Source organism: Lontra canadensis, unplaced genomic scaffold (genome assembly GCF_010015895.1).
Source record: "Lontra canadensis isolate GAN:19392208 unplaced genomic scaffold, GSC_riverotter_1.0 scaffold42, whole genome shotgun sequence".
NCBI lineage: Eukaryota > Metazoa > Chordata > Mammalia > Carnivora > Mustelidae > Lontra > Lontra canadensis.
The window spans coordinates 1,167,766-1,195,439 of record NW_022631036.1 but is presented as its reverse complement, the minus strand read 5'-3'; the positions used below and the strand labels follow the sequence as shown (position 1 = coordinate 1,195,439).

At 43.4% G+C, this 27,674-nt stretch overlaps 1 long non-coding RNA gene across 1 annotated transcript; it reads right to left on the bottom strand.

The window, feature by feature from the left end:
* Window positions 1-702: 702 nt before the first annotated feature.
* Window positions 703-21,760, bottom strand: LOC116875664. Its single transcript, XR_004384239.1, has 3 exons — window positions 21,682-21,760; window positions 2,198-2,202; window positions 703-713 (listed from the first exon to the last, which is right to left on the bottom strand). It is a non-coding gene; the product is annotated as an uncharacterized LOC116875664 (long non-coding RNA).
* Window positions 21,761-27,674: the final 5,914 nt, after the last annotated feature.

The following is a 27,674-nucleotide window of genomic DNA, read 5'->3' as shown; positions in this document are numbered from 1 at the left end:
TTTTTTGAGCTCCCCCCCATACCAGACCTGTGGTAGGATTATTTGGGTATTGCTCTGGTGCAAAACCAGTGAAGAGCTAGGGGTGGGTAGGAAGTGGAAGGTGGAAAGAACAAAGGTTTTACTCAGAGGAAGAGCCTTGAGAGGGAACTTCTGGCAGGTTGGGGTGAGGTAGAAACCAACCGCTCAAAGATGAGAAACCAGAGACAACAGTGCTCGCTCAGGGACATTTGGGCTCCAGACTAGTCATGAGAGGCCCTTGGTGCCCAGAGGAGGATGCTGAGTTTTCCTCTGGACAGGGTGCCACTAAAGGGGATGATAAAAGGAGGGACACATTTGAGAGGAAGAATGGCATCAGTGCTGCTAGAAGGTAGGGAGAGGGGAGCAGGACTGGAGAGATGATGACCTGAGAAAGGATGTGGCCACAGGGAGAAGAAAAATTCAGACATTACGGAGCTATGCCGCTCTCCCTGTCTCTCTCATTTTCTCTCCCCTCTCCTCCCTCTCTCTGTCCTTCCTTTTCTGTCTCACACACAGACGCATCACCTTCTAAGCTAAATACGAGAGAAAGGGGCAAGTTTTCCATACTTAGCAACATCCTTGGGAAGACCAAAAAGTTCACTATCGCTTTATATAATAAAATCTACTCTGCATGAATGCTTCGAGTGTTAACTATTGGCTCCATGGCCACCACCACTCTCATGTGGAGGCAGCGGCTCTCAAGCTGGGCTTCACATAACGGTGACCAGCAGAACTTAAAACAGCAGTGTCCGGGGCCCAGACCACAGCTCCTGATTTACTCCGTCTGAGTGGGCATGGTTCTACCGAGAAGCTCGGCCAGTGATGCCAGTGTGCATCAGGGTGCCGACCCGTCGTTCTGCGGGTGAGCCTGAGCAGCTGAGCCGGCATCCACACTTGGGCTGAGTTGCCTCGCCAAAGTGTCTTGGTTTATTGCGTTTTATAAGAGTGACATTGTTTTTACCAATACAGAGAGGTCAGAGTGTGGACAGTGTTCAAGTCCACGGAACTCACCATTTCGGGAAGTCTGAATACACCCACATTCTAGAAAGCTGGGTGGTACATACGTATAATTGTTTTGCCAAGTATAAGAGTGGAAGTGATGTGAGTTCCGTGAAATACACGAAGATCTCCTCCCTGTCACTTTTATTTGCTTCGTCACTTCTCTGACGCTTTATATAAGGGGATCGCTACCTTATATAAAGAGGAGGGTGAATAAAAGTAAGCTAACTTCCGCCTAGCCCTTTGATTCTTAAGACATTAGTTTGAGTTAATGGAGGAGTCTGACCTCTGAAAAGTCCTGCTCAGATGCCATGAGACATTATGGGTGATAGTTATATACTCTCAAGAGATTAATCGAAGGTCTATAAACAGGGTACAGCTATAATTAACCAGCTCATTGCGTAGGATGGGTGTTTACCCATCTAGTGTCAACTGTAGTCAGTTAAGGTCTCCTCATTTTTTTACTGTCATCATGACAAGAGATGGATTTCATAAAAACAGGTAGTTCTTAACTTAGAAAGGAATTATGTTCCAAGTTTGCTTCTAAATTCCTTGCTTGGTGTTTACAACACAACACCCCCAACTTCCCTAACTGGCCCACAAATGCATGTTTATCCCAGAGATATTATTGGAGGTGATTTTTTTCTGCATATTAGTAACCATCAACAAAGAGACCTAGAGTACAAAGAAGGTAGAGTGACCCCACAACCAGATACAGAAAGACGTATAACTCAGGGCACCTGGGTGGCTCAGTGGGTTACATCCTCTGCCTTTGGCTCAGGTCGTGATCCCAGGATCCTGGGATTGAGCCCCGAATCGGGCTCTCTGCTCGGCGGGGAGCCTGGTTCCTCCTCTCTCTCTCTGCCTGCCTCTCTGCCTACTTGTGATCTCTGTCTGCCAAATAAATAAATAAAATCTTAAAAAAAAAAAAAGACGTATAATTCAATCTTTAGGTTTTACTTCTCAGAGCACATCCATGCCCACGTGTAGATAAAAGTAGAAAAAAGCAGATAGTCCAGGTGGCTCAGTTGGTTAAGTGTCTGATGATCGTTTTCAGCTCAGGTCTTGATCTCAGGGTCATGAGTTCAAGCCCCACATTGGGCTCTGCACTGGCTGTGGAGCCAACTTAAAAAAAAAAAAAGTAGAAAAAAAGCTTCAGCCAAGCCATGCCAAAATGAACCTGCTCTAAGTCAGTTTCTTTTTTTAAAGATTTTTAAAATTTATTTAATTAATTATTAATTTATGTGTTGACAGAGATAGCAAGAGAAGGAACACAAGCAGGGGGTGTAGGAAAGGGAGAAGCAGGCTCCCCAGAGAGCAGGGAACCCAATGTGGGGCTCAATCCCAGGACCCTGGCATCATGACCTGAGCCAAAGGCAGACACTTAACAACTGAGCTACCCAGGTACCCTTCTAACTCAGTTTCTACCTTGGGGTTCCATGAGGAGTGCTTCTAGGGTTTTCCCAAGCACCAGCCCAAGCCCCAGTCCAGAGCTGCCCATCCCCGCTCTACCTCATGAAAGAGTCAGCTGGAATGAAGCCAACCCCAAAGGTCAAGTCACAGGCCCTCTACTGATCTGCAGGTAGGGGGAAGAGGGTGGGTCTAGGAGATACTTTTAGAAGCAGAAACCCGGGTCTTATTTAGATTCTATCTCTACATTGCTACAGGGTCTAAATAAGATGCTAAGAAATAAATGAAGGAGCCTCTATAAGGGCCTTTATATGTGACAGCTAAGTGAATGTGGAAGACCACAAAGTCACTGGAGAAATTAAAAGAAGTTCTAAATTAATACCCCATGTTGTTAAGAGGAAAGACTCAATAATAGGAGATCAATTTTTCCCATCAATTAAATCCCAACAATGAAATATCTTAACCAGGATGGAGTAATAGGACCAGTTTTACCCTCTCACCTTAAACAAATTTATAAAAGGAAAACATATCTAAGAAATATTTTTTAAAACTTCAACAGTAGACAGTGTAGTAGAGTCAGCCCCGAGAGGAGAAAAATAGGGCGAGCCTTGTCATTGTCCCAGTTTACTGCCTGGAGAGAGTTTCCAGGCCACCAAGGGAGGAGGGACCCAAGCAGATCCCAGGGGTCTCCCAGAATTGAGAAAGCAGAGTGGGTAATTGGGGAAGCCAACATAGCTAGAGTTCATAGGGCTGAGTACCGGAAAAGAGCACTGCACAGAACAGAAAGACTTGGGAGAGGGCGAACAATGGAGAGCATGCATGCCTTCTGGAGGTCTGCATGAGTTTCTCCCCATCTCTCTTGGGCTGAATGCTCAGTACTCACACTGCTCAATCTTTTACCTATCATCTGAGCTGCTTTCCAGCTGTGAGGGTGGAGTGAAGTAGCTACAACAAAACCATAGGGTCTGCAAAGCCCAACATACTTACTCTTTGGTCCTTTATAGAAAAAAATCACCAATTTTTCACTGCTATCATTTTCCCCCCACCATTTTTTAAATTAACATATAATGTATTTGTTTCAGGGGTACAGGTCTGTCATTCATCAGTCTTACACAATTCACAGCACTCACCACAACACATTCCCTCCCCAATGTCTATCACTCAGCCCCCATCCTTCCCTCCCCTTAACTCTAGCAACCCTCAGTTTGTTTCCTTAGATTAAGACTCTTATCTTTTGTCTCCCTCTCTGGTTTCCTCTTATTTTTTCCTCTCTTCCCTTACATCCTCTGCCTTGTTTCTCAAATTCCACAGATCAGTGAGATCGTATGACAATTGTCTTTCTCTGGTTGACTTATTTTGCTTAACTTAATACCCTCTAGTTCCAGCTAGGTATTTGCAAATCACAAGACTTTGGGGGTTTTGATGGCTGTATAGTATTCCATTGTGTCTATATACCATATCTTCTTTACCCATTCATCTGTACATGGACATCTGGGCTCTTTCCATAGTTTGGCTATTATGGACACTGCTGCTATAAAAATTCTATACATGCCCCTTTGGATCACTACATTTGTATCTCTGGGGCAGATACCCAGTAGTGCAATTCCTGGATTTTAGGGTATCTCTATTTCCAACTTTTTGAGGGACCTCCACACTGTTTTCCAGAGTGGCTGCACCAGTTTGCATTCCCACCAATAGTGTAGGAGGGTTCCCCTTTCCCCGAATCCTCACCAACATCTGTCTTTTCTTGACCTGTTAATTTTACCCATTCTGACTGGTTTGAGGTGGTATCTCATTGTGGTTTTGATTTGTACTTCCCTCATACGGAGGAATGTTGAGCACTTTTTCATGTGTCTGTTGGCTATTTGGATGTCTTCTTTGAAGAAATGTCGTTCATGTCTTCTGTGCATTTCTTGATTGGATTATTTATTCTTTGGGTGTTGAGTTTGATACATTCTTTATAGAGTTTGGATACTACCCCTTTATCTGATATGTCATTTACAAATATCTTTTCTCAATCTATCAGTTGTCTTTTGGTTTTGTTGACTGTTTCCTTTGCTGTGCAAAAGCCTTTGATCTTGATGAAGTCCCAGTAGTTCATTTTTGCCCTTGCTTCCCTTGCCTTTGGCAATGTTTCTAGGAAGAAGTTGCTGCGGCTTCAGTTGAAGAGGTTGCTGCCTGTGTTCTCCTCAAGGGTTTTGATGGATTCCTGCCTCACATTGAGGTGTTCATCCATTTTGAGTCTATTTTTGTGTATGGTGTAAGGGAATGGTCCAGTTTCATTCTTCTGCATGTGGCTGTCCAATTTTTCCAACATCGTTTCTTGAAGAGACTATCTTTTTTCCATTGGACATTCTTTGCTGCTTTGTTGAAGATTAGTTGACCATAGAGTTGAGGGCCCATTTCTGGGCTCTCTATTTTATTCCATTGATCTATGTGTCTGTTTTTGTGCCAGCACCATTCTGTCTTCATGATTACAGCTTTGTAACAGAGCTTAAAGTCTAGAATTGGGATACCACCAGCTTTGCTTTTCTTTTTCAACATTCCTCTGGCTATTCAGGGTCTTTTCTGGTTCCACATAAATTTTGGGATTATTTGTTCCATTTCTTTGAAAAAACTTGATGGTATTTTGATAGGGATTGCATTAAATATGTAGATTGCTCTAGGTAGAAGAGACATTTTCATAATATTTGTTCTTCTAATCCATGAGCATGGAATGTTTTTCCATTTCTTTGTGTCTTCCTCAGTTTCTTTCATGAATATTTTATAGTTTTCTGAGCACAGATTCTTTGCCTCTTTGGTTAGATTTATTCCTAGATATCTTATAGTTTGGGTGCAATTGTAAAGGGGACTGATTCCTTAATTTCGATTTATTCTGTCTTATTTTTGGTGTATAGAAATGCTGATTTCCATGCATTGATTTTACATCCTGATACTTTACTGAATTCCTGTATGAGTTCAACAGTTTTGGAGTGGAGTCTTTTACGTTTTCCACATAAAGTATCATATCATGTGCAAAGAGTGAGAGTATGACTTCTTTGCTGAATTGATTCAGATGCCTTTGATTTCATTTTGTTGTCTGATTGCTAAGGCTAGTACTTCTAGTACTATGTTGAATAGCAGTGGTGATAGTGGATAGTCCTGCCATGTTCCTATCTTAGGGAAAAAGTTCTCAGTTTTTCCCCATGGAGAATGATATTCGCTCTGTGTTTTTCATCAGTGGCTTTTATGATATTGTGGTATGTACCCTCTATCCCTACACTGTGAAGAATTTTAATCAAGAAAGGATGCTGTACTCTGTCAAATGCTTTTTCTGCATCTATTGAGACTATCAAATGGTTCTTGTTCTTTCTTTTTTTTTTTTTTTTGTTCTTTCTTTTATTAATGTATTGTATCACATTGATTGATTTGTGGTTGTTGAACCAACCCTGCAGCCCAGGAATAAATCCAACTTGGTCATGGTGAATAATCCTTTTAATATACCGTTGGGTCCTGTTGGCCAGTATTGGTGAGAATTTCTGCATCTGCATTCACCAAAGATATTGGTCCATAATTCTCCTTTTTGATGGGGTCTTTGTCCGGTTTTGGGATCAAGGTAATGGTGGCCTCATAAAATGAGTTTGGAAGTTTTCCTTCCATTTCTATTTTTTTTGGAACAGTTTCAGGAGAATAGGTATTAATTCTTCTTTAAATGTTTGTTAGAATGCCCTTAGGAAGCCATCTGGTCCAGGAATCTTGTTTGTTGGGAGAGTTTTGATTACTGCTTCAATCTCCTTACTGGTTATGGGTTTGTTCGGGTTTTCTATTTCTTCCTGGTTTAGTTTTGGTAGTCCATACATCTCTAGGAATGCATCCATTTTTTCCAGATTATCAAATTTGCTGGTGTATAGTTCCTCATAATATGTTCTTATAATTGTTTGTATTTCCTTGGTGTTGGCTGTGATCTCTCTGCTTTGATTCATGATTTTATTAATTTGGGTCCTTCCTCTTTTCTTTTTGATAAGTCTGGCCAGGGGGTTATCAATCTTATTAATTTTTTTTCAAAGACCCAGCTCTTAGTTTCATTGATCAGTTGTACTGTTCTTCTGGCTTCTATTTTATTGGTTTTCCGCTCTGATCTTTTTTATTTCTCTTCTCCTGCTGTAGTCAGGCTTTATTTGCTGTTCTTTCTCCAGCTCTTTTAGGCCCTTGAGACCTTTCTTGTTTTTTGAGAAAAGCTTGTATTGCTATATACTTTCCTCTCAGGACCGCCTTTGCTGTGTCCCAAAGATTTTGAACAGTTGTGTTTTCATTTTCATTTGTTTCCATGAAGTTTCTAAATTCTTCTTTAATTTCCTGGTTGATCCATTCATTCTTTAATAGGATACTCTTTAGCCTCCGTTATTTGAGTTCTTTCCAACTTTCCTCTTGTGGTTGAGTTCGAGTTTCAAAGCATTTTGGTCTGAAAATATACAGGGAATGGTCCCAATCTTTTGGTACTGATTGAGACCTGATTTGTGACCCAGGATGTCATCTATCCTGGAGAATGTCCCATTTGCACTAGAGAAATGTGTATTCTGTTGCTTTGGAATGGAATGTTCTGAATATATCTGTGATGTCCATCTGGTCCAGTGTGTCATTTAAAGCCTTTATTTCCTTGTTTATCTTTTGCTTAGATGATCTGTCCATTTTAGTAAGGGGGGTTGTTAAAGCCCCCTACTATTATTGCATTATTATCAATGTGTTTTTTTTGGTTTTGTTGTTAATTGGTTTATATAATTGGCTACTCCCATGTTAGGGGCATAGATATTTAAAATTATTAGATCTTCTTGTTGGACAGACTCTTTATGATGTAATGTCCTTCATCATCTCTAACTATAGTCTTTGGTTTAAAATCTAATTTGTTTGATATTAGGATTGCCACTCCAGCTTTCTTTTGATTTCCATTAGCATGGTAAATTTTTTTCCACCCCCTCACTTTAAATCTGGAGGTGACTTTGGGTCTAAAATGAGTCTTTTGCAGACAGTATATTGATGGGTCTTGTTTTTTTATCCAGTCTGATACCCTGTGTCTTTTGATTGGGGCATTTAAGCCCATTTACATTCAGGGTAACTATTGAAAGATATGAATTTAGTTCCATTGTATTGTCTGTAAGGTAACTATTACTGTATATTGTCTCTATTCCTTTCTGGTCTATGTTACTTTTAGGCTCTCTCTTTGCTTAGAGGACCCCTTTCAATACTTCCTATAGGGCTAGTTTGGTGTTTGCAAATTCTTTTAATTTCTATTTATCCTGGAAGCTTTTTATCTCACCTTCTATTTTCAATAGCTGTATATAGTATTCTTGGCTGCATATTTTTCTTGTTTAGTGTTCTGAATATATCATGCCTGTCCTTTCTGGCCTGCCAGGTCTCTGTGAATAGGTCTGCTGCCAATCTAATGTTTCTCCCATTGTGAGTTATAGATCTCTTACCTTGTTGCCTTCAGGATTTTCTCTTTGTCTCTGAGATTTGTAACCTTTACTATTAGATGTCAAGGTGTTGACCTATCTTATTGATTTTGAAGTGGGTTCTCTGTGCCTCCTGGATCTTGATGGCTGTTTTCATCCCCAAATTAGGAAGTTCTCCACTATAATTTGTTCCAATATAGCTTCTGCCCCTCTCTCTTTCTTCTTCTTCTGGGATCCCAGTTATTCTAATATTGTTTTATCTTATGGTGTTACTTATCTCTTAAATTCTCCCCTCATGATCCAGTAGTTATTTGTCTCTCTTTTTCTCAACTTCTTATTCGCTGTCATGTGGTCTTCTGTATCACTAATTCTCTCTTCTGCCTCATTTATCTTGGTAATTAGAGCCTCCATTTTTTATTGAACCTCATTAATAGCCTTTTTGATATTCATTTGGTTAGACTTTATTTCTCCAGAAAGGGATTATCTGGTATCTCCTATGCTTTTTTCAAGCCCAGCTAGTATCTTTATAATCGTTATTCTGACTCTAGTTCCAACATCTTACTAATGTCCATATTGATTAAGTCCCTGGCAGTTGGTACTGCCTCTTGTTCTTTTTTTTTTTTTTTTTGAGGTGAGTTTTTCTGTCTTGTCATTTTGTCCAGAGAAGAATAGATGGACAAGAGAACAAAACGCTAAAAGGGTAGCAATGACTCCAGAAAAAAATATACTAAACAAATCAGAAGAGACCTGAAAATTCCAGAAAGTGGTCACTTTTCCATTCATAGAGTTGCTGCTATTCTTTTCTTCAATCTCCTGTTGAGTTCATGGGTGTTCAGAGTGGTTTGAGAACTATCTAGCTGAATTCCTGGGACCAGATGAAATTTAGTCTCCTACTCCTCTGCCATCTTGCTAGCCTTCATCACTCTCATTAATAACAGGAATTCTATGGTGTTTTTTTGCCTCTGGAAAAAAATGTTCTTATTGTGTCTGTATTTCAAAAAGTTCTGGGCCATTCCTTGTAAATAAATGTCTTCAGTGAATTCTGCATTTAATTGGTTATTGGTATGATTGAGTTTAAATGTACCAATGTTCTATTTGTTTTTACTCGTCCTCTTCTTTGGTCCTTTTTTCCTCTTTGCCCCTCTTTGGCCTTAAAGATTTTTATTTCATTTTCTCTCTTACGCTTCTTGTTTTGTTTTGTAGTGGTTGCTTTAAAGTTTATAGTATACATCTTAGACTCTCATAATCCACCTGTAAATAATATTACACCACTTCAAATATAGTATAAGAAACTTTCAACAGAATACTTGCTTCCTTTTCCTGGTCCTTTGCAGTTGTGGCACATTTGACTTTTTACATATGTTATAAACTTCAAAGCATTGTTTTTATTTTTGCTTTAAATGGTCAATTATTTTTAAAAGAAGACTTAAAATATGAAAAAAAATGTGTTTTATATTTACCCACATATTTCCCACTTCTGGTACTCTTCATTTTTTGTGCAAATAAATTTTTTCATCTGGCATTTTCTTTTTGCCTGAAAGATTTCCATTGACATTTCTTATACACATCTATTGGTGTTGAATTCTTTCAGCTTTTGTAAGCCTACAAAAGTTTTTATTTCAGTTCTGATGCTGAAACCAAATTTTGGGAAGAAATGCAAATGTGTAATTTACATGTTGAAACACAAGTATGTATGGTTATCTGTTAAATTTCATTTCTGCCACAGGAATATTCCAGTGTCCATAAATCTAAAAATAAAATTATTGCCAAGCCTTTAAAAAAAAAGTTTTTATTTCATTGTTGTTTTTGAAAGAGATCTTTGCAGGGTATAGTACTGAAGAGCACTTCTCTTTCAATATTTAAAAGACTTGCTTTTTAAGCTCTCTTAGGTCCAGAGAACCTCTAGTCTTAGAAGAGAGAGAGTGACTGGGTTTACTAAGTGGTATCTTATCTTCCATAATAGAAAGCTGGCAGATAATATCCCAAATTGGGGGAAAAAAAAAAAAAACAGTATACAAGTATTATGAGAATGTTACTTGAAAATATGGAGGCAAATACTTTTCTTCTAGAACCACCTCAAGAACTCAAAGTGTTAGCATCTGGGGAGGGAAAAGGAAACTGCTCTTTTTTGTTAGAGGCTTTATAGATCTATTAATTTAAAAAATTCTTTTTAAGAAAATAAAACTGATTTCAGTCACTAGCAAAGAACCCTGGGTTCCCAGAGACCATAAAGAGAAAAGGATCAGCACATGGAAGCAAGAAGGGTGGGGAGTCAGGCTTTGTTTTGAGGAGTGGGCTGTGAAGTTGATCTCCAATGAACAGAACACAATGTGGGCACCAACCCAAGAGGTGGAAGGGAAGAGGGAGGCTGTTCCTCTGGGCTTGGACTCTTTCTGACAACGCCTGCAGGCTATTCTGGGAGGTGTTGGGCTATTAATGAAAAAAGACCTCAGGCAACCACATGGGAGTTGTTTGTAGTGAAAGCACCAGAAGGCCGAGATGAATCTCCCTCTCTCCCTGCACATTGGGACATGTGGGGTCGATGCCCAGTGAAAGTGATCTGGCTCCCGTTTCCTTGGGGAGAACAGCCAGCAGATGGGTGTCTGGTAACTTAAAGCCTTTACTGAAATGGCTCAAGTCAATTGCTCCACCTGGCATGGGATTGGGGCTGACTCAGGTTTCAGCCCCCCGTCCTCCGGGGGCTAAGACAAAAAGTGGGGCAGAAGACGGAACCTGAGGCCTTGCATGCGGAGGGAGTGGGTGGAGACACAAAGGATGTCAGCATGGGAGATGACTGAAGTAGAAGACTGTTGATGGGTCTATGCCCTCAGTCAAGTGTCCACAAACCTGAATAAGTCTCAGAAGCTCCAAAGAAGCTTTTTTTAAAAGACAGATCTATTTCCAGGCCTAAAAGCCCACCAGCCCATCAGAACCTGTACGGGGGAGGCCCAGGATTCTGCAGTGCCCACTCATTCCTCTATTGTTGCCTAGAGGCTCTGCTCTGCTGCTTCCAGACCATTCCAGACCACTCCTGCCCCGGCCCCAGGGAAGTCTTCTCTTACTTCAGCTTTCTCTTCTTCCTTCTTCAGTAGCAATTCAGATGCAGTAGGATCTTTCTGAAACCCAGGGTAAAACTCTCTTTGCCAGGGAGGGTTGACAGCATCTGGCAGTTGCAAATTCATGCTATAGGAGAAGCAGAGGCTTCCTGGGAAGGGTGGCAGCAAAGAGCTCCTATAGATTGTTGCCACTTCTATAGCATTGTTTATCTTCGGTGAGAAATTCAGAAAGGCCCCTGAAAGGTTCAAGCACAAATCGTTCTTTCCCCTTTGACAGCCTCCAAAGTCTGGGAAGTGCGGGCCGCCCCAGCCGTTGCGCTTCTGCTCAACACCGATAGATGGCGCCCCAAATGACAGTCCCGACCTGGCGGGATTCAGCGATGAAAGACTCCGGCTCTGCTTTGGGAACCCAATCTGTCTTCTTACCCAGAACTGGTGAGATGCGATGGTATGAAGGGAAGGCTAGAGAGCCAAGAAAACTTCCCTCCCCCGCAAAATGGGCAGGCTGTGATGGCTGGATTTTTTTTTTTTTTTATCTGCGTCACCAGACATCCCTTTCAGGTTTTTGGGACAACCCCCCCCCCCAACAACCCCCGGGATGATTTCCCCATTGGGTTTTGGTATTTGCAGTCACAAAGGCCTCCCCAGCAGGGCCACACTAAACCAAAATCTAAAATAAATTTTCTATAACGAAGATTAATGGCAAATTTAGGAACTGAGCCTCAGCAGAGCCTTATCATTCAGAATTGCACCAGGTTATAAACTTTAGGAGGGAAGAAGCCACGGCATTCTCGTTCACACCTGCATCCTCACCAAGTAGCGTCACGTGACTCAAAAAGGGTGTTCGGAAATGCTGAGTTAAGCAAGGAGAGCAAGTTTCGCCGCCATGGGCCAGGGCACCTGGTGGACTTGGTTGAGACTACAAGAAAGCACTCTCTACCTGGAATATTCCACTTTAGGTCCTTCTCTTCTGACCCGTCCTCAGAAAGTTCATCCCTGAACACCCAACTGAAATTGGCCCCTCCGTTGCATCTCTGCCATATCACCCTATTTCTTTCTTTCCTAGCACTGGTCACAATCTCCCAACTCTGTGATTCACTGATTCAATTATTATGCTCTCATCTCTTGCCTCTTACACCATGGTAGCAGCATCGTGAGGGTGACATTAGGAACCTGGCTCACCCCTCCCAACAGGCTCTTGAACAGAAGGTTCTCTATGAATTTGAGGTGAACGAATAAAGTAACATTTGATCATGAGAAGAAGAAACCTTTCTCAATTCTCAAACACATTTTGTATTGGTCTGGGACTGGACCAATGAGCATATTTGATGCCCTATCTCACTCCCACTTCTCCCTGAAGAGCTGTTAGTCCATCAGGAGGCTCATGTGGTAGATTGTGTCTTAGCACCAATGAAGGACAGCAAGCATTATCCCGAGCAGAAGGCTTAGCGGCCTCTAATCCGGGATGCTTTTTCTGAGCAATGAGGAGGAGGGAGGCACATCGAAGAGGATGACAAAAGGAAACCAGTGCCCAGAAATGACCAGAAGGAACAGAGGGCATGAAGGACATCAGGACAGGGCTGGGCGAGCAGCAGTATTCTTCATCTGGGACCAGTAGTAAGAATTTCCCTTCATCCTCAGCCTCCTTCAGCCCCGTCTTGGGCATTCTTTCACGTGGCCGGAGACCACGCATCTGACGCCTCATCCCATCAGCCTGCTTAAGTCCTGGGCTAGACACAAAGCCAAATCCCTCCATGGACGGATTGTCCTGGTTTGAACCGCTTAAGGCACTGTCTTGTCAAAGTGTGTTCCCGCACCACCTGTCTCAGAACCCTCAAAGAGTTTGCATACAATGCAGATTCTTGGGCCTAAACCCCCCCACCCAGAGAGCCAGCCTCCAGAATCAGGACCTGGAATAAGCGCTGTCTCCCACCACCCCCACGTAATTCTTAGGTGCGTGGTTCCCAAACTCAAATGGAAAAGAGGGAATGATTCCCTCGCGGGCCTAACTCAACTCCCGGGCAGCCTGTGTGACAAATGGGGAAGGAATCCCACAGGCCAGTGCGGGACGCGCTGGGCTGAGTCTGGGGGCGCTGTCCGCCCCGCTGGCGGGGCGGAGCGGGAGGGAGAGCGACCCCCCCCCCCCCCGCCCCGAGCTCAGCCTAGGGGTGTCCCAGAGCGTTCTTGGCCGCAGCCTGCCCCCTGGCGGTCAGAGCAAGTGGCTCGGCAGGAAGGACCCAGGGCTTGGGGCTCGTGGAGGTTCCGAGAAAGTTACACTCCACCTGTGCTTGCAGAGGCGCAATTGCCAAGACTGGAAGGATTTGAGGCGGGGGCGGGGGGTGGTATGCAGTTCACGGATTTTCCAAATTCCTGTGTTGCCTCCGTGGCTCACTCATCTTGCTGGAGCTGCCCCCCCGGAACGTCTGCAGGCCCCTTGTTAGTTAGCCCCATATCTTATCCGAGCGAGGGAGGAGAGAGAGAGAGAAGAGATGGACAGGAAGCTGGGTGTTTTTACAATCATTTTTTTAAAGGTTGGGGCGAAGACCAAGGTTTAAAAAACGCGACCAGACACAGGTGTGCTGTGGCCGCCGCGCTTCCCTGATGAGCCTGGCTGGTCTGAGCCCCTCCCCCATACTGCGCACCTGAACCCACTGAGAGAGCAGCCAGCTGGCCCCACTGCCACTCCGCCACCCCCCCAACTCCGCCCTCTTGGGCTCCCGGCTGCCTACTCAGCCCTCCGACTCTGCACCTGTTGAACTAGCTGAAGTTTGGTCCCTCCCAGGACGCGAGACGGTCCTAAAAACAGGTAATTCAAAGAAATCTCTCTGACAATCGATCTTTCTCTCCTTTTCCTTTTTTTTTTTTTTTAAGATTTTATTTATTTGTTTGTTTGTTTGTTTCAAAGAGAGAGCAGGAGGTAGGATTGGGCAGAGGGAGGGAGAGAGGGAGAAGCAGCCCGCTCCCCACCCCGGCGCTAAGCAGGGAACCCGATGCGATGTGGGGCTTGAACCCATCACGCCGGCATCATGACTTGAGCTCAAGGCAGACACTTAGTGGAGTGAGCCACCCAGGCGCCCCTCTGCTTTTCCTTTTTAAATTCTCGGTAAGTTGTAACCAACAGAAATAAATCACTTGACTTTAATCGTGAGTAATATGTTTTTGCATTTTCAGAACTGAATTATAGAGCCCAATTCGAAGAATCATTATTCTTTTGTCTGGTGGTCCCAGAGAAAGATTGGTGTAGCAGACTAGCAAGCAAAGAAGTGAGAGCCTCTCACCTCCTTCCCTCCACCCAGGGATAGTGTGCTGAAGGGGAAGGCAGCCTGAGGGTCAAGGAGTCTGAGCTGTTTTCCGGTTGACTGCAACTCATTTATTCAGTCAATTTCATGAATTTTACTGAGAGCCCTCTAGGAAGAAGGCATGGCACTTGATGCTAGGAAGACAAAGAAAAGTACCCTCAAGTTATTTTCAGCCTTGTGGGAGGTAGTAGAAAGACATATAAACCAAAAATTATCCAACTAGTTGGACCATGAATTTCCCTGGCATATTTAATTCTTTGATCTGCTGTGTGACCATCTTCACTGCCACTCTCCATTCATAGCATGCATAGAACCTTACACGAGTCTCACGATAACCCTATGAGGGAGGACCTATTATCATCCCCATTTTATAAATGAGGACACGGAGTATTTGGGGGGGATCAGATAGTGTGCCCCAGGTCAGGTAGCTGGTGAGGGGGTTGGGCAGCCCTGGACCAGCATCCAGGACCCAGGCTCTTCCCCAGGTGATAATGATCCCCAGGGCCTTCTCATCTTGCTTCTGCTGCTGTGTTGCTTAGAGTCAACTTCTTAACCCCTAACTGACAGCTTCTCCCTACCCACTTAGCCATCCTGACATTCTTTCCTCCAGGGTCAGAGAATAAGGCACACATCTTGATGCCAAAGCTCATTCCATCCCCATCTTCCTTCCTTCTCCTCCAGACCACGTTCTCTCGTCTCCTTTCCCCTAGACCCTCAATTCCTTATCTCTGCTCTTCCTTCCCTTCAGCCCATGAACTTATCAGGGGCTCATCTTTTGCTAGCAAACCTGCAAACAAATACAACACAGCACAATAAAAGCATCCTATGTCTTGTACCCATTAGAAATGCTAAAATAAAGAATACCGACAATACCAAATGCTGGTGAGATTATGGAACAATTGGATCGCTCAAAAATTGCTAGTGGGAATGCAAAATGGCACACTCTTCTGGAAAGCAATTGGTGGTTTCTTATAAAAGTAGACATACACTTACCATATGATACAAAAATGGCAAATATGCCAGAGAAATGTAAACGAACATCCCCCAAACCTCTTCCCTACTACTACACAATGTCCACAGCACCTTTCTGGGTAAGAGGCCCAAACTGAAAACAACACAAATGTCTTTCAAAGAAGTGAATGGCTGAACTGAGTGGTATTTCCATCTAACGGGATACTATCCAGTAATTAAAAACGAAACTCTCGGTATTTACAACAACACTGATGGTCTCAAGGACGTTCGGCTGAGTGAGCAAAAGCTGATCTCTAAATGTTACATACTCTGTGGTGCCATTTCTATCATATTTTCAAAATGACAGTTATAATGATTCGTGGTCTCTGGGGTTGGGGCACCATGATGGAGTTCTTTGTGGTGACGGAACAGTTCTGTATTCGATGGTGGGGGTGACACAAATCCAGGCCAATGATGAAGTTGCACAGAACTAGTTAGACACACTAAGTGCCTGTAAAAACTGTTAACACTTGAATAAGGTCTACTTGTCAATGTCAATGTCAATTTCCTGGTTTGGAGACTCTCAACTTCGGCAACCTAAGATGTTCCTTGTGGGTAAATCTGGGTGGTGGATACCTAGAACTTCTCTGCCCTGTTTTTGCAACTTCCTGGGAATCTATAATGATTTTAAAATAAAAAGTAAAAAATAAAAAATGCACGTACTTTAAAATCAAGCGAATAACAGAAGGTTCTTTTCCTATATTCAGTTCAGTCCGGCCGGCTGCTCACCCCACAGTCACCACCCCATCTCCCACCTCTCTTTCCCTTTCTCAGCCTGTGCCACGCAAAATGCTATCTGCTCTCATTGTCTTCACTTTCTCAGCTTCCCTTGGCTCTCCAGTCCAGCCCCTCAGCCTTCTGCAACCTCCTTGTCACCAAGCAGTGTGGAGAGGCCACAGTCCCGATCTTGCTGGGCCTCTCGACTGCACTGAAACCATGGACTCCTTCCTTCTAATCATTTGAAGTCAAAGCCCTTTCCTGCTTCGACTTACACCTCCCTGCCATTTCTTTTCTGTCTCCTGGATCGATTTCTCTTTCTGTTAACTTCTCTTCTGCTTCTTATCCCTTCATTGTCAATGTTAAAAGGAATCGGCTGTAACCCACTGCTTTCCTTCCTCTTCACTCGATCCCAGGACCGTCTCATCCTCCGTCCTGGTTTTAACCACACTTCTCTGTTGCCATCTCCCAGTAAATACCGCTGCTCCAGGCCCTTGACCAGGTTTCAGCTATCACTACCTGCCTGCTGGTCATCTCCAGCTTGATGTCCCCTGAGCACTCCAGACTCAACAAGCCCAAATCCTAATTCGTCCCCTTCCTTCCAAATCAGCTTTTCCTCCTGAAGCCACAGCTCCTTACTCTTGTAAGCCAGACACTTAGGAGTTGCCCTGATACCTCACTTGCAGTTGGTTGACAGAGTCGTCCTGCAGGAGCCTTCTCGGTGCTCCTCTCTACGCTTTCACCACCGGCCTGGCTCAGCCCACATCACCTCCCGCCTGAATCAACGCATTGGCTTCCCAACCACTTTCCCAGGATTTGGGAATATCTTTCCTTAATCTGTCTTTCACCTCAGAGATAGAACAATTTATTTAAATCATACACCGTCTTTGTCAAACTCGTCAAGGGCTCAATCCATCGCTCCCAGCCAGAGGCCCAGCCTTTGACTAGGGAACATTGGGCCCCATGTGTCTAGCAACCACCTGTCACGGGGGCAGCTTCCTTAGTGACTCTCTGCATTTCACTCTCTAGAACCACAGAACAACCTGGGCACACTGCTCGCGTCTGCTGTTCCTCACCTCAGGCCTGCATGCGGTCGTGTCTGTGGAGAACGTTTTCCTTCCTGCCAGCCCCACACTTCTGCCCACCTAGGACTAGTTATCTTCCACTCAGCCTTTGGAGATCATCTCAAACTCGCCCTTCCCATCCCCTTGGGTTTACGTTGCAATGATTTGTCTGTATGTCTGAACCACATTTCCTCAAGATTTCCTAGGAATAACGATGACATGGGATTGAAGTGCCAGGCTTCTCTTACTTTAGGCCACAGGAACACTCTCCTCTCTTCGAGTGAGATGTGTGAGCTCCTCGGGAGGCATTACAAATGACTTTCAGCTCCATAATATGCCTTTTGCCAGCTGATGGATCTCAGCGAGGAGGAAGGATCTGGAAGGAAGATGGTGGCCCTGTCAGCAGAGGGCTGTGTGGAGCCACAGCTTGGAGGAGGGGCAGGGCTGCCACCCAGGCCTGGTTGTATTCCAGGTGAGACACAGAATAACATCGACTCCCTGTGCCCGGACTGGCATCCTAACAGCAGCAAGTAATGTATGAAGTGGATGGTCAGCAGCAGAAACACGGAGGAAAGCGTGAAAAATATGTCCTCGTCATTATGGGAAAAGAGATCAGGAACATAGGTCTCTATGGGAGTAGAAGAGGAATTCAGGAACGTGAAGGTCTGGTCAAGTCTGGAGGAGACACTCAGTCGCAGCCTCCTTTCTCCCATCACCTCTCCAACAAGCAGAATGTCCTGTGCTCGTCGTTTTGTCCCAGCCATTTTTCAGAGTGAAGGGGGCAACTTTTAAAAATAAGTGCGGGGCGCCTGGGTGGCTCAGTTGTTGAGTGTCTGCCTTGGGCTCAGATCGTGATCCCAGAGTACTGGGATCGAGTCCCACATCGGGCTCCCTGCTCTGTGGGAAGCCTGTTTCTCCCTCCCTCACTTTCCCTGCTGTGCTCCCTCTCTCGCTGTCTCTCACTCTGTTAAATAAATAAATAAATTCTTAAAAAAAAAAAAAAAAAGTCAGTTTTAAAACTAAATGCATCTTCCTTTGATTTGAAATATGCCTGGTTTCAGACTTGGCTGTGGCGCTGACTGTTCCGACCCGAAAGAAGAGAGTTGTGTGCCATCTTGTGGTGGAAGGGCGCCATGACAGTGGTAATGCACCAGGGAGGCCTTCCCAGTCCAGCCCCGCAGTTACCTGCTGTAAAGCTCCAAACTGGCTTCTGGTTCAGGGGCAGTAGCAATCCGAGGATGCATCTCTAGAGAGACACTGGGGATTGAACTGGGAATGCATGGCATGGGAGTACGGTCCACAGGGATTTTTTCCTGCAACTAGTATGATTTTATCTCTAGGTGTCCTTCTCCCTAATTAATAAGTTAATTCCAATTCATGGTGGTTTTTTAAAAAATTACCTTGCACGGTGTCAAGAGCACCAGACTGAGAGCTAAGACACCCAGTATCTAATTGCCTCTCTGCCACAGTCTAGCCAAGGGAACCAGCAGCAGAGATTACTGTGGAAAAAGAGTACTGAACTGGGGCCAGGAGCTTGGTCCTCAAGACCTACCACAATCTAGTGTGTTACACTTTGAGCACCTTTTGCCCATTTTTAAAAATTGCGTTGTTTGCTTTTTGAGTTTTAAGAGTTCTTTATATATTTTGGACATGAGTATTTATCAGATAGATGATCTTTTCAAAACTTTTCTCATTCTGTAGTCTTTTCCTTCTATTAATGTCTTTTGAAGAGCGGATGTTTTAAATTTTGATGAGGTCAAATTTAAAATTTGTCTTTTATAGATCATGGCTTGGGTGCCGTATCTAAGACGTCTTTGCCTAACCCTATGTCACAGAGACTTTTTTCTATGTGTTCTAGAAGTTCTGTGATTGGGGTTTTACTTTTGGTCTCTGATCCATTTTGGTTGTTTTTACATGATGTGAGAGTGTACCAAATTTCTTATTTGTTTATTTGCAAATGGATATCCAGTCGTTCCTGCACCATTTATTGAAAAAGCTGTCCTTTCTCCATTGATTTTCTTTGCATCTTTTTTGAATATCAATTGGCCAGATATATGTAACCCTATTTCTAGAATCTCTGTTCTGTTCCACTGTTTGTTTCTCTTTCTGTCAATACCAGACTGTCTGATTACTATAGCTTTATGATGAGTCCTAAAATTAGGTAGTATAAGCCCTCCAAATTTGCTCTTCATTTTCAAACTTGTTTTGAATATTCTTGGGGTTTTTTTGTTGTTGTTTTGTTTGTTTGCATTTCCATATGAATTTCAGAAGCAGCTTTTCAATTTCTACAGAAAAGGCTTCTGAGATTTTGTTTAGGATTGCATTGACCTTACACAGATTGTAAGATTCACCTCATTTTTTTAAAAAATCATGTCTCAGAGGGTGCCTGGGTGGCTCAGTGGGTTAAAACCTCTGCCTTTGGCTCAGGTCATGATCTCAGGGTCCTGGGATCAAGCCCTGCATCTGGGCTATCTGCTCAGCGGGGAGTCTGCTTCCTCCTCTCTCTCTGCCTGCCTCTGTCTACTTGTGATCTCTGTCTGTCAAATAAATAAATAAAATTTTAAAAAATAAAAATAAAAAATAAAAATCTCAGGAGTCTCAGGAGTCATAGTCCTTTGTTTTCTAATATCCATATTTTTGAAAACCATTGTTTCTCTCTTTCTTTCTGTCAGTGGTTTTAGGTGAGAATTATAAATCTCTTCCCTGTAACTCCATCTTGACTGGAAATGGCAGATGAGCAAACTAAGGTCTTTGACCCCAAATCCTGTGCTCTTTCCTTAAGAAGACTGATGGAAGAGAAGGTAAGTATAGTCTCACCTTCAAACCAACAAACAAAAAAGATTTTATAAGAAGTTAAATTTTACTCCTGTTACTACCTTCAATAAATCTTTAAAACCCTGTCCCCCACCACTTGATATAATTGGGTTACTACACATCAATTTTTAAATTCCCAAATTTTGATTTTCATACATTAAATCTCTTCTTTTTGTCCGATTCTTTGTATGAAAAGTCACAGAAAAACCAATACTGGAGCAAATTTACAGATATGGAGGAGATGCTGTTTCCTCTGTAATTCTGATAGTTAAATGATCTCCTCATACATAGGACATAGCCATTCAGTATGAAAAGTGGGACTGATTTTTCTGATAAATCTCATCTTGTCACAAAACAGCAGAATCCAGGACCATGGGATCTACCCTAATGATCTACTATATGTACTTAGCTTTTGACTTCATTAACTTGGAAATGAAACTGTTGGGAAAGCTAATCTAATGTCATCCATTAAATAAGAAAAATAGAAATTAGATCATTAAAGTGACGGTGGCTGGTGCCAAGGTGAACATAATGAAAAATACTTTATTACTCTCCCTTATTTCAGAGCAGTCCCTTAATTTAGATTTCTTCCACCAGCGAAACTAATTTCATAAGTTTATACAGCCAGCAAATTTCAATTTGCACCTCCCAAAAGTAACCCTTTTGCATTATAGGGAATCTGTGTTTATTCTCCAGGAAGGAAACGAGGCCCAAGGCAAGAGAGACACCTCCATGTGGTGGGGCGATGACTCTCCGTCCTCTGCCAACAGTTGCATTTCCAATTCCTCAGACTCAATTTGGGCTTATCTACTTTGCACATCAACAGCTAGTCTAAGAGCTATGGCTAGAGATAGCAGGCTGGCTCTGGATTTTATCCCTCCTTGAATTTGTTGATGAAAGTAGAAGCCTGAATAGCGGTATCGTTCCCGTCGCTGGTTTCCATGAAGATGGGGCAGCATAAATTCAATAACTGTTCAGAATATTAATTTAAGCTTCAGCCTGACAGCCAATGATCACTGGAACATACAGTACTGACCCAGCTGCTCAGCTCTTTCAGAAATGACTTAATTACACAGTCGGAACAGCTGCTAGCGCCCGCCAAAAACAAGGGGGAAAAAAAGCCAGTTAAAGGAAAAACAAGGCAGGATTAATTTGTGGTCTAACTCATTAAGACCTCCTGCTGCCACCCTTTGCCAAGCCACTGAGCCTTCACTTCTTAGAAAATTATCCCATACCTCCAGCCACTCTTAGTAGTTCCCTTGATTTTTCAGAAATCATAGCAACACCCAGGAGTCATTAAAAGCACCTGGAGCATGTAATCTGTTCCGAATGGGAAAAGCCTCCCCCGTGGGGCGGGGGGGGGGCGCCAGGGATGGTCCACAGAGCCTCAGCCCTCCCCTCCGTGGGGGGGACTCTCCCTCTAGACATAGCCACGCAAGCCCAGGGTGCCTCTCACTTTTCTTCCATCCCCTCCCACCCCTTCTCTCATCTTTCTTCTTCCCTTTTTCCATTTTCCTTTCTCCCTTCCTTTGTCACTCTCTGGCTGCGGGATCGAGGGAGAGGAATTGAGGCTAAGAGAGCTTCTGTCATTCCTGTAAGGCCATTGTACTGGTTAGTAAGCAATTTCTTTCTGCTTCAGAACCAATCTTTCCTGTGATGCTGAGGCCGGACTCTGCAAGCCACATTTCTGCTTTGTCACTGGCTCCTCGTTGGCAGGCCAGCAGGAGACTGTTGGGCTGGGCAAAGGAGAAGGGACTGCTGCTTCCCGTTTGCTTCCCAGTAGGGTCAGCATCTTGCTCGTAGTGGTTTTCACCACTTCCTACATCCTCAGAAGGGCCCATCAGAAATACCAGTGTCAGTCAACCCAGAGCTCTGGGTCCCAGTTATAAAGGGTTCTGCTCTGAGCGTTAAGGTTCTAATACCCTCGTCCTCTTCTCTCTGCCCTGCTAGCCCTGCAGGAGTCACTGCCTCCTAAAGTCACCATCCCTCTGTGCCTCCGTGGCCTCCTTTTTTTTTTTTTTTTTCATGCTGCATCTCCACTATCCATTGAACCAATTCTGGTTAAATCCTTTTCTGTTAAAGTCACTGGCTTGGTTTCTGTTTTCCTAATACACAGAGCATTCAAAACCATTAGGATTCAAAACCAAGTATGTTTGACTCCAAATCCAGGCCCTTGATCCCCACTCTGTGCTGTTCCCTCTCACTCCCTTTTGCTACCTGAGGCTAAGAGGCATTGATCTACTCAACCTCCTAAATTCTTCTGCTAGGCCCATCCATGCACCACATTGTAAAAATCTACTTTTGTCAAGAACCCTGCTAACTCAGTTTGACCAGAACCTTCCACCCTCGGTATCTGATCTGGCTGCCCATCCTCCGGCACCCCCCAGGTGATGTCTGGTCACCCTGACTTGTCTTCAGCAGGAATTCAGTTTGGTCAGTTTAGCCAGACCAATCCCCCTTACCCCACATGTTTCCTCTCAGTAATTCTCTATCTACTGACCCTCACCATGCTCCTTGGCTATAAATTCCCACTTTCCTGTCCTGTACTCCGAGTTGAGTCCCGTCTCTCACTCCTACCATGAAATCCTGTTGCAGTGCTCCCCATACATTCATAATGGTCCTCGATACAGTCTGTCTCACCACCTTCAACAAATATCATAAAAAAAATTTTTTTAATTAACAGTGTCATTCAAAAACCACTTTGAATCAAGTATCATTAAGAACTCAAGTTACAGTCTTTGGGTGCATTCCTTGGGGAACATCCAAAACATTGTCATATTGGTGGTGGATGGTTCCATCCACTGTTAATGGTTTGGAAAGCACCTAGCATAACATAAGTGAATATAAAGCCTCAGATAAATAAGACTGAGCTCTGATTAATATATTCCTAAAAAGATCACAGAATTGACACATTTACAAGTCATAGCAATAATGGGAACTTACCAGCCCTCTGAGTTTCAACGGGAAATCTCATTTCTCTAAAAGCAGAACATACAGTATACTTTTGACCTTGTCTTGCTGATAATTTCATTTTGCAGAGGAACAGAAACACAAGGAACTTTCCTCCTAGATTTAATTCTGACCTTGGAGGAAGAACTAAAAACTGATTATTGAAGCAGAAGTGTAGGAAGCTGGGGGGCTGGGAATCTTTCACATTGGGGGTTAAAATGTCCAAGAAAAACCATTCGGGGAGGCTTTGATATGGATCCTAAAGTCAGCACACAGCTCTCAGAAGTTCAGAGGAAAGGGCAGTCTGATCCCATAGCCAGATGATCTGAAAGAGAAAATAGTATATGAGGGGTGACCGGATCTCAAAAATGGAAATCTGGGGATGGAAGAGTACGGCTCTTGGCAAGGAGTGAAAGAGATCGGCCTCCGGAGATGCCAGTGTGCCTGCACAGAGAGTAGTCTACTGAGCTTAATTTATCAAAGCGTTCGGCAAAAGATGGGAGAGGTGTACAGCAGATGGTGATCAGTCCATGCCCCTTTGTTACAGGTGCCATCTAGAAGTGAGCTCTCTAGGTCACTGCCTTCAAGATATTTACCTCCCAGGGAAGAGACAAATAAGCCAAAAAAATAAGCAATAAAACCATAAATACTTAAAGGATGACAGGTAAATATGATAATGTTATGTGTGTGTGTGTGTGTGTTGAACCAATGGAAATTGACACTATTCTACCATTTTTGACCTACAAAGATGGTCATTTCATATGGGGTGACCCACCGTATTGTTGGGGGTTCGGGGTGACTTTCCACATAAGGTCATGCGCCAAGGCCTCTCAGAGGAGGTGGCAGATGAGCAGAGACCTGAATACAGGGAGGGAACAAGCCATGTCGAAACAGAAGAGCAGTCCAGATGTAGGGGAAAGCAAGGTTCAAGATTTTGAGGTAGGAGTACTGAGTGCGTGGGAAGAATGTCTGAAGTCCAGTGGCAATACAATGGAGGAAGAGGGGCAAGAGCAGGATGAGATAAGACGGAAGGGGGGCCGGAGACAGATCATGTAGGGCCTTCTGGGGCCCCCAGGTCATGACAAAGACTTTGAGTTTGGTTCTGGGAATAAAATGAGAAGCCCTTAAAAGTCTGAGCACAGAGGTGATGTGATGAATGGACAATCTTGGGAACCCTGTGAAGGGGCAAGCATGGAGTAGGGGTCTGCTTGGGAGGCAGTGAAGAAGGTGAGAACAGATAGACGTTAGGACGCAAAAGTGGCAGGATTTGCAGATTGGATTGGATCCACAGTTGAGAATGAAAAGCTCAAGATGAAAGAACGTTGGCCTGAGCTGCTGGCTAAGGGGGCATTTACAGTGCTAGTAAAGAAAGAAGGTGAAAATTGACTTGGGTGGAAAAAATGAAGAGTTTGGTCTTCCATACCTTGAATTCAGCATTCTTCTCAGATATCCAATTTGAGATAACAAGTTGGAAGTTGGATAAACAAATGCAGGGTTTTAAGAATAGGACAAAAGGGGAGTTATTAGCATAATGATGTGTTTAATGCAAGGGAAGGGGAGAAATCCCCTAGGGAATGACTGTAGATAGAACAGAGAAGAGCTCTAAGATCAGAGGTCCGGGCACTTCCGCACTTAGAGGCTGTGAGGAAAGGGATCCAGCAGAGGAACTCAGCTGTGTCAGCGAGGACAGAGGACAGACACACACACACTTACACACACGATCACTCTAAGTCCCAGTCCTTGCCACAGCCCTGTTTGGAAGAGGGACCTTTCAGAAGGCATAAGGGAAGCTAGAGAAGGATCCACGGAGAACCCTCAGGCATCATCGGTTCCCAGAACTATGAGGGCGACACTCCAGAGGCTCTCCATCCCATGAGAATGAACCTCTGTGTCACCCCCTCCTCTTCTTCCAAACCCTAAGTGACAAAAGTCAGGTCCACATATTTCAGGTATTAAAAACTCTTGTCTTGCCAATGGTCACAACAATTACAACTCACAAATCCTTATCCGACGGCCATCACTTGCTAGAAGTCCATCCAAAAGCACCTTCCTGCCTAGGATGTGAACTATCCGGGTCCAAGGAAACCCAGAGGAATTCTCAGACATGTATCGGCAAAAATACGAAAAGGCTTAAGATTCAATTAATTAGAAGACTAGACAAGGGAAATCAGAGGAGAATCCAACAAGATGATCAAAGATAAAGTAAATTGTAAACAGAATCCCTCTGGGCTGTGCTGTTTGGAGACAACCTGGATTACACAGTCACAAATCTGCCAAAAAGAATTCTGGAAGAGGCTGGGTCTCTGTTACTGAGGACAGTTGGGTCACCGGGGCTTGCCAGCAGTGCTTATCTGCCCCTCTGGCTACAGAGTGAGGGAGAGATACCTGCCCACAGCCCCCTCCCTCCGTAGTCAGTCAGAAGAATGAGACCCCCAGCGAGGGAGGAGCCCTCCGGGGCCAGTACACATACTGATCGGAACAACCTCTGGATTCAGGGTGCCTCCACCAGTTGCAAAGTATTTTATTCTAAATATTTCTGTAAATAAGTCAACAGACAAATGCAGGTCTTGAGAGCACAAGACTTTTACAAAAGGCATTCAGAAGTTATGAGTTTAAAAAGCATTGATCCCCTGTACATGGCTGTGGGGATAAAATGATGCGGCCACAGTGGAAACCACCCGGCAGTGTCTCATCGAAATGAAACCCAGACTCAACGCGTGACCCAGGATTGCCGCTCCTGGCATTCTTTCACAGCTCTCAGAAAAGTGAAGACAGGGCTCCAACTGGTATCTGCACACTCATGTTCATAGCAATGTCATTCACGATAGCTGGAAGGCAGAAGCCATCTGAGAGTCTGTCAACAGATGGATGAATAAAAAAATTCCCCTGTGTACAGGGGAATATTATTCAGTCTAAAAAAGGAGGAAGGGGCACTTGGGTGGCTCAGTGGGTTAAGCCTCTGCCTTCGGCTTGGGTGATGATCTCAGGGTCCTGGGATCGAGCCCCGCATTGCTTCCCTGCCCCCCTTTCTGCCTGCTTCTCTATTTGTGATCTCTGTCTGTCAAATAAATAAATAAAATTAAAAAAAAAAAGGAGGAAATTCTGACACCAACAACAACATGGATGAAACTTGAAGACACACTGCTGAGTGAATTAAGTCAGTCACAAAAAGACAAAATCCTAGGCTTCTCCTTATGGGGGATACCTAGAGTGATCGAATTTGTAGACAGGAAATAGAAAACTGGTTGCCAGGTGCAGGGGTGGAGGGGGGAGGTCATGGGAGTTATTGTTTAAGGGCAACAGAGTTTCGGCTTAGGACAATGAAAATGTTCTGGAGGTGGATGCTGTGAATATACTTACTATCATTGAGCTGTACACTTAAAAATGGGTAAAATGGTAAAAACAAGATCGCAAAGTTCAAAGAGTATAAGGTTAAAAGGTGACTGTTCATTAGGCAAATGTGTCCCAAAAGGCATCCTGACATTGCTTAGTTGGAACAAAAATCTCACTGTTAAAGAACCCATCTTTTAAAATAAGTCGGGGGGAGGCACCTGGGTGGCTCAGTGGGTTAAAGCCTCTGCCTTCAGCTTAGGTCATGATCCCAGGGTCCTGGGATGGAACCCTGCATCGGGCTCTCTCTGCTCAGCGGGGAGCCTGCTTCCCCCTCTCTCTCTGCCTGCCTCTCTGCCTATTTGTGATCTCTCTCTCTGTCAAATAAGTAAATAAAATCTTTAAAAATAAAATAAAATAATGTACGTGGGAAGTGTGGCATGCAAAACTTGGTGTATGTGTGACTGCAGGTAATGAATTTGTGTGGCTCGCCTTTAAGATTCTTTCTTTCTCTTCTCTCATGTATGTGAAAGCTATAAATTCATCATTGAAAAATTACTACAGATCTCAGTATAATTCTGGTAGCTGGGGGGATAGTGTATTGTCAGGTGTGCTGGAGAAAAAAGAACTGGACTTTAAATAATTAAGCCAAATTGATTGCATTAATTAACTTATGTCCTTAATCACTAATTTCATTTTTTATATTTCCCCTGACTTTTGGGGGAGGAATAGTCTTTGTCTCAAAAGCAGACTTTAGTGACCTAACAGTTTGAAAAGCAACCAGAGATAACAAAGCAAATATATTTAAATGGAAGCATGCCAGCAATTATTAGTTAATGGAAAGCTTTTATGATTTTGGCCTGAAGTCATTGCTTTGCCTGCTAAGCTATAATGTGGGCAGGGGAGAGTAACAACTTTGTTTTCTTTTTTTTCTTTTTTTTTTTTTAATGAAAGTACTGATAAGTAATTTTGAAGTTTTTATTAAATTAAAAATTAAAAGATGGTAAAATAGTCTAACAATATAAAAACTCTGTTATATCTCAGTTGAGGGATTTCCTTTTTAAAATATTTTTAAATTGAGATATAAATTGACATATAATATTGTATCAGTGTCAGGTCTACAACATGGTGATCAGCATATGGAAATGCAGTGAGATGATCACAAGAAGTTTAATTACCCTCCATCACCACACATAATTACAAATTTGTATCAAATTTCTTTTGATTACAACTTTGGAGGCTCCCCCCACTTAGCAACTTTCAAATATATAATACAGCATTATTAACTATTGTCACCATGCTATACATTACATCCCCAAGACTTACTTGTTTTATAATTGGAAGTTTGTAACTTTTGACCTCCTTCACCTATTTCTCGCCTCACCCCCTGCCTCTGAAACCACCAGTCTGTTCTCTGTATCTATGAGTTTGGCATTTTTTTTTTTTTCAGATTCCATGTTATCAGCGAGATCATACAGTATTTGTCTTTCTCTGCCTGACTTATTTCATTTATGTTCATCTGTGTTGTCTCAAATGGCAGGATTTCCTTCCTTTCTATGGCTGAATAATATTATATTG